Consider the following 6,703-nt stretch of genomic DNA (forward strand, 5'->3'; position numbering starts at 1 on the left):
CCTCCCACCTCCTCTCTCTTTTTTTTTTTTCCTGTCTATCTACTCTTTCTTTTTTTATTCCTCCATGCCTTGTAAACTGTAATTTGTACACTGCTTAGGGGGAACCGGGCAGAAGAGAGGCAACCCGGCATTTCCATTTGAAAAGAGGCAATCACCAGGCCACTGCTGAGCCTATTGTCCAGTCGTGGTGGTGGGGGGGCGGCGGCAATTTACAGGCGGCGAAGTTAACCTTCTGGTGAGGTACATTATACGCGAGGTTTCCACCCGTACGCATGCAGATCCTCTCGTGTTTGCTGATATACTGAGCTGATATTGTTCTTCCATCACAACCTGAATGTGTCAGTCACGTCGGGCGTGATTGCTACTGAGCCTCGTGGCCTTCTCCTGCTGTGAGAGGGGAACCACTGAGGTCCTGACCTCATCTGGGACGTCCCAATTGCTCACTGCATCGCAGGAACTCCCCCCCCAACGGACTGGGGACCTTTGGAAGTACACAAGGTCTAAATTAAGCTCCAGGGAAATGATTTTACCTCTATATAGTCTCTGATTGAGCGGTGGTGCTTTTCAAAACACGGGAACTTTACATAGCTAGACATTTCTGATTGGTCAAGCACTTGCACATGGCGTCGGCCAGGCACATGGGCTAGGAAGCTAGGGGGAGCAACTGTCAGCTGGTATGCTAGGAAGCTAGGAACATCTACTATTAGCTGCAGGGCTAAGAAGCTAGAAAGAGCTGATATTAGCTGGGAGGCTAGATTGCTAGGAGAAGCTACTTTCAGTTGGGAGGCTAGGAGGAGCTACTGTTAGCTGCGGGCTAAGAAGCTAGGAGGAGCTACTGTTACCTGGGGCCTAGCATGTTAGGAGGAGTTACTGGTAGCTGGGAGACAAGGAAGAACTGTTGTTAGCTAGGAGGCTAGGAAGAGCTACTATTAGCTGGGGGCTAGGAAGTTAGGAAGTGCTACTATTAGCTAGGAGGCTAGGAAGTACTACTGTTAGCTGGGGGACTAGGAAGCTAGGAATTTAGGATGCTACTGTTAGCTGGAGGGCTAGGACGCTAGGAAGAGCTACTAATAGCTGGGAGGCAAGAAAGGACTACTGTTAGCTAGGAGGCTAGGAAGAGCTACTGTTAGCTGGGAGGCTAGAAAGGACTACTGTTAGCTAGGAAGCTAGGAAAAGCTACTGTTAGCTGGGAAGCTAGGAAGTTAGGAAGAACTACTATTAGCTGAGTTGCTAGCTTTTAGAGTTTCTTATTTTAGCAACTACTACCACAGCTTCTTACTCGAGTAAAACATCGGACAAAATAATCATCCTAATCACATGGTGTCAACTAGCCACACGGGCTAGCTGCTGGACATTTTATTTAAGATAGCGATGTATAGACAGAGAGGTAATTTAATTAGGGTTTCACCCCTTCACCGTCCAAAGTTAGCTCGATAAACAGTCCTCAGTACTTAAAAAAAATAAATTCACCTCTCGCTAAACTCCAGTTTGTGTCAGATTCAGTCACATGTTTGATGAGTCTGTATCAGTTACGGCCTTCAAACCCCATATTGGCTCAAACAAACAGCCCTTCCCCTCAGTCCTTCCTCATGGCTGAACTTTCTTTTCTTCTGCTCTGACAGGCTGTTTGTGACAGGTGCAGAGTGTGTGTGTGTGCATGGAAAATGTGTGTGTGTGTGTGTGTGTGAAAGGCCTCCCTCCCTTCACACACACACAGACACACACACTCCTGCTGTCCTTTCAAAGAGAACATAGAGGGGACAGAGTGTGTACAGAAACAGCAGGTTGATGGGATAATGCCCATCATCTGTTGCACCGTGTCATTTCTGCGCTGCCATAACCTGCTTTTGTAACGGTCGACACACATGCACAAACACACACACACACTTTTTGACAGCACCTGCTATGTGTTTGCAGCAAAACACACAAAGCCGCCGTGTGCATGGGAATTATTATTATGATGATAATAATAAAAGTGACGGGGGTTAAATAGGCTGGGATGTTTATTCATAAATGTATGGAAAGATGTGTGTGTGAGGTGTTGAGGCATACGTCAGCCCGGTCAGGGATTGTCGTGCAGCTGAGCCCCGCTCACAATAATCACTGGAATAAATTCCCTCCTCTGCTGTGAATGACCTAATCCAGATTTGATGGTCATTATATCAGGCCTGTTTCATTACGCTGTAAACATACAGCGCGGATAATCTTAATCTCTGCAGCGCCACTGTAAACAAGGGCGGCCCCACTTCTGGTTTGTTTCCTGGCGACAGTTTAAAGTTTCAGGACAATGTGAAGCATTCGAATCCAGACATAAATAAATCCCTAAAAAACATCCTTTTATTTATTTATTTATTTCTATTTTTTGCAGAGTTACTGATACGAGTATCAGGTTGAATGTAGGTTACTAATCCCAGCGATTGAGCCTTTAATTAATTGCACAGTTTTGTAATAAAGCTGGGAGGATTAGTGCGTGGACAGGTGGGCAGATTTAAACCTCACTGGGCCGGACACATGTTGAGACTGAAGGGAAGCCATCATCCCGAACAAAGAGGGATTTTTTCTTTTTTTCTTTTTTTTATTATTCCATGGATCGACTCCAAATGCCGGCAAACATGCAACCGAAATCCGTTATACAGTAAACAGTGCATTCAGGCTGGAGCGTACAGTCAGCTCCAACGATTCACACGGGACCTTTAGACAAAGGATCGTATCAGAGAACCACCAGGGTTTGTTTTTGGATCTGTTTTGGACACTAATGTTTGTTCATGGTCTATAAAAACGTATAGGAAAAGAACACAAACTACTATTAGGTGGGACACTATGAAGCCAGGAAGAGCTTCTGTTAGCTGGGGGTCTAGGAAGTTAGGAGGAGTTACTGGTAGCTGGGAGGCAAGAATGAACTATTGTTAGCTAGGAGGCTAGAAAGAGCTACTGTTAGCTGGGGGACTAGGAAGCTAGAAATTTAGGAAGAGCTACTATTAGCTGGGGGCTGGGAAGCAAGGAAGAACTACTGTTAGCTAGAATGCTAGGAAGAGCTACTCTTAGCTGAGGGCTAGGAAGAGCTTCTGTTAGAGAAAAAGAGTGTCTTTGAAAGTCTGTGTGAATGTTGGATAAGCTGGAAAATGACAGAACTTGAGGAGTCCTGGTTCTCTTCTTCTTTCTTTACTACCTGGCATGTTACTTAGACATGTAGCACCCACCTAGACTAGACTAGACCAGACCAGACCAGACCTCCCGCTAAAATAAAATGTAATTTAAGCTTCAAACCGAAATAAAAAGATATAATTCTATAAGTCTATGTTTGTAAATGTCATTATTATTATCATTAGTGTTCCTTGGACCGTGATGGAGAGAAATGTTGGTGCCGTTACCATCAAGTTTCCTCCCAGCACATTTACCTGTCTTTCACCTCCTTTCCATCCGGAGCCGAGGAGATGTGAAGCGACCCGCTGAGCGCCTCCACGGGAGGAGAACAGGAAGCAGATATTACTGAAAGAGAGACAGAGACACGACACAAAAGGTGCAGCATAAAAAGAGAAGGGCCAACATTTGCTCCATTTTCCCTTTTCCAAATTACGCCGCAAATCAAATGACAAATAAATGGTTAAATATTTCCTGCAGCACCCCAAAAAAACAATTTAAAATTCCAGCACAATAAATGGCCGAATAAATTGTGGAGCGCCGGCAAATAAACGAGGACGCCGGCTGGGCACGGCTCACCTGATGGAACGGTTGCAGAGCCGCGGTGGACGGACACACGGCACGTCCCGCGATGCAACCTCCCGGAAAAGCACCTCCACTCTGCAGAGAAGAGACTGGATGCGATGTGCATTAAAAGTACAGTAGCCAAGACCTGTTTAGCTTAGCATAGCACTGAAACAGCTAGCCTGATTCAGTCTAAACAAGCTAATTAGCTTCATTTAGCATGCTATTATAATGCACGGGGAGATAGTAACAGTTAATGAGTGTGCAGGAGTCAACTCGTATGCTGATGATGCACAGCTGAGTTGCTGAGGTCTTGCTAGCGTTCAGTTGCCAGTAAAAGTATATTATAACATTGCACTGGATCAGTTGATTCATTCATGCGTTTAATTGCTTTCATACACTCCTGCTAATCTACAATGAGCCCACATCTTCACACATTCAACCTTAAAGCTTTATTATAAAGTTATTTGTCCGGATACCATTTTTACTCTCACGTCAGTCATCGCTCTCCAAGAGGAGGTGTTAATTTCGTTAAATAGTGGATGTCTCATTTTTGGAATGAAACTCTTCATTTATCTCCAAATGTCAATTAAATTCAAATATAATCAAATATCTCCCCATGAATAAAACATTGTGAGTAGCACGTTTGGATGAGCGTTCGCCGCTTCCCCCTCTCTCTCTCTCTCTCTCTCTCTCTCTCTCTCTCATTATGAGCAGCCTCGAGCATCGTGGCAAATCTGTCCCTACCTCCCCTCGTACACACCGGCAGTCTGTGCTAGTTGTTAGCGGCCCCCCGAACACTTTTCACGGCGCATTTAGGGTTTGATCTCGGTGCTAGTAGCGCCGAGCCGCCGTGCTGCACGCTGCACAAGACAGAGGACCACTTCAGCCTGTCTAGAGACTCACCTCAGAAAATAAAGAGCTTGACATGTGAATTATGTCGAGAAGGAAACTTGAGGTGAGAGCAGCTTTATTAGACGTTTCATCCAAGTCTTAACTTGTAAATGAGTGGTGGGGAGTTTAGGGTGGATTGATTTTCAGATGCACCATGACCTAGACAATGGAATATGTCTAACAACCTTCCTAATATTGTGCAGGTCTCCCTTGTGGTGGTGCACCAGAGAATCAGATACTTGATCAGTTTGGGATCTAGTGAATCTGGAGGCCAGGTCAACACCTTGTGCTGTTCTTCATGTTTTGTTCCTAAAGCGTTTTTGTGGTTGCATCCTGCCTGGGGGGGTGGCTGCATCCATCAAGGAGTGTTATTGCCATTGGGTGGAGGAGGAAGGAGGGGGGGCCTGGTCTTGTCTAGGTGGTTGCTCGACGGTGCAAATGGCAGGTCCAAAAGTTTCCCAGCAGAACACTGAACGGTCACAAAATCGTGATTTTTATTTACGTCTCCTGTCAGTGGTCATAATGTTGTGGCTGATGTGTGCACCTGGTCTTAAAGGGGTGCAGTCTCTTTAGCAAATATTGAGAAAGCGCCCCAAAGCCAAAAACTAAACACAAAGCCTCCTGCAAACCAGACACCAGGGGAGGATGGGTGGGGGGGTTTGGTGCAGGGCTCCTATCAACTTTTGTTGCCTATTTTTGGGGCCAAATGAAGGTGGGGAGGAGGAGGTGGAGGAGAGGGAGGAGCGTTTGCGGATTGGTAGGGTTGTTGGGGTCCGTCTTTACAGAATCGTCCATCAATAGGTGCAGCCAGTGTCAGTAGTCCTTCTCATCAAACCGGGGCCTGACAAAGAGGCGGCGGCGCATGGGAAAGGGGCAGCAAGGTGAAACTAATGCCATGGATGTTTGATTCATCAGGGCCTCATTGTTGGCGGCCACGGCTGATTGTGAAGGTGCAGTCAAGCAAAAGGGGTGCGGAGTAATCAGTCGGATTTATGGTGCCGAGGGCCTCGGAAAGAGAGAGAGAGGGAGAGAGACAGACAGAGAGAGAGGAGGGAAAACATCAAAAATAAATCCAGATAGAAGCTGTTTGCAGCGCAGACAGAACAGGTCGGAAATACCTCACAGACCGTACATGACTACTGTTAGAAGCAGTCAGAAAGTTTTTAACCACAATAATAAAGGTAACAACATTTAAGGCTTAAACACCAGACTGACTAAAAACATGAAGGAGACGAGCTCCACCGCTACCTCTACTAGCGCTAGGTCATTTAATCTGAACTGTTATTGTAACTGTAAAAGATGTTCCTCTCTTTTTCTGTCCTGATTTCCTGTCTTCTTTCATCCACCTTCTTCTCCTGTCTCCCTCCCTCCCTCCACCTTTCTGATTGGTCGTCACCGAGGGAAGACAGATGTAGGGCGAACAGCAGCTAAGCCGTTGTACTCTTAAGCCTAATGTGGAAGTTTTATATGCAAAGAGGTGAAGCAGGGAGGAGGATGGAGTTTGAACTGATTAGGATAATTCCTGCTTTTAATACAGCTGTCCCTCCAGCTTAAGGTAAACCAAATGTTGCCATCGGAGATTAGTGTACCTTGCCTGGTTATTAGCGGCCCCCTCCTCCTCCTCATTCCTCCTCCCTCCTCCTCGTCGTCGTAGTCAGAAACGTCTCTAAAGCCGATCTCGACGGCATTAATTTCGAGAAAGAGAGAGAGAGGGAGGCGGGAAGGACAAGAGGAGGAGGAGGAGGAGGAGGAGGAGGAGGAGGAGGGAGCAAGAAAAGTGTTGCAACCTGATCTGCTTCTGCACCTGTTGGGAAATAGTTGCGCGTTGGGACGAAGATTGTGTGTGTGTGTGTGTGTGTGTTCTCAGAATACCCTCGCAGGAATTTTAACGGCAATAAGTGATGACATTTCGAGCCGTTCTCACAACCTGAGAGGAAAGAAGAAGACGGTCAAACGTGGGTTTAATGCGCAATCTCAGCTGCAAAACGCAACTCCTGCAATATAACAAAGGGAAGTGTGTGTACCTGTGCATCTGTTCGGGCCGATCAGTCGACAGCCTCTCCGCCAGTCTGACCAGTTGCCCTAATACCTCCACATTTCCCTC

This window comes from Chelon labrosus (assembly GCF_963514085.1).
Source record: "Chelon labrosus genome assembly, chromosome: 24".
In the NCBI taxonomy this organism is placed as follows: Eukaryota; Metazoa; Chordata; class Actinopteri; order Mugiliformes; family Mugilidae; genus Chelon; species Chelon labrosus.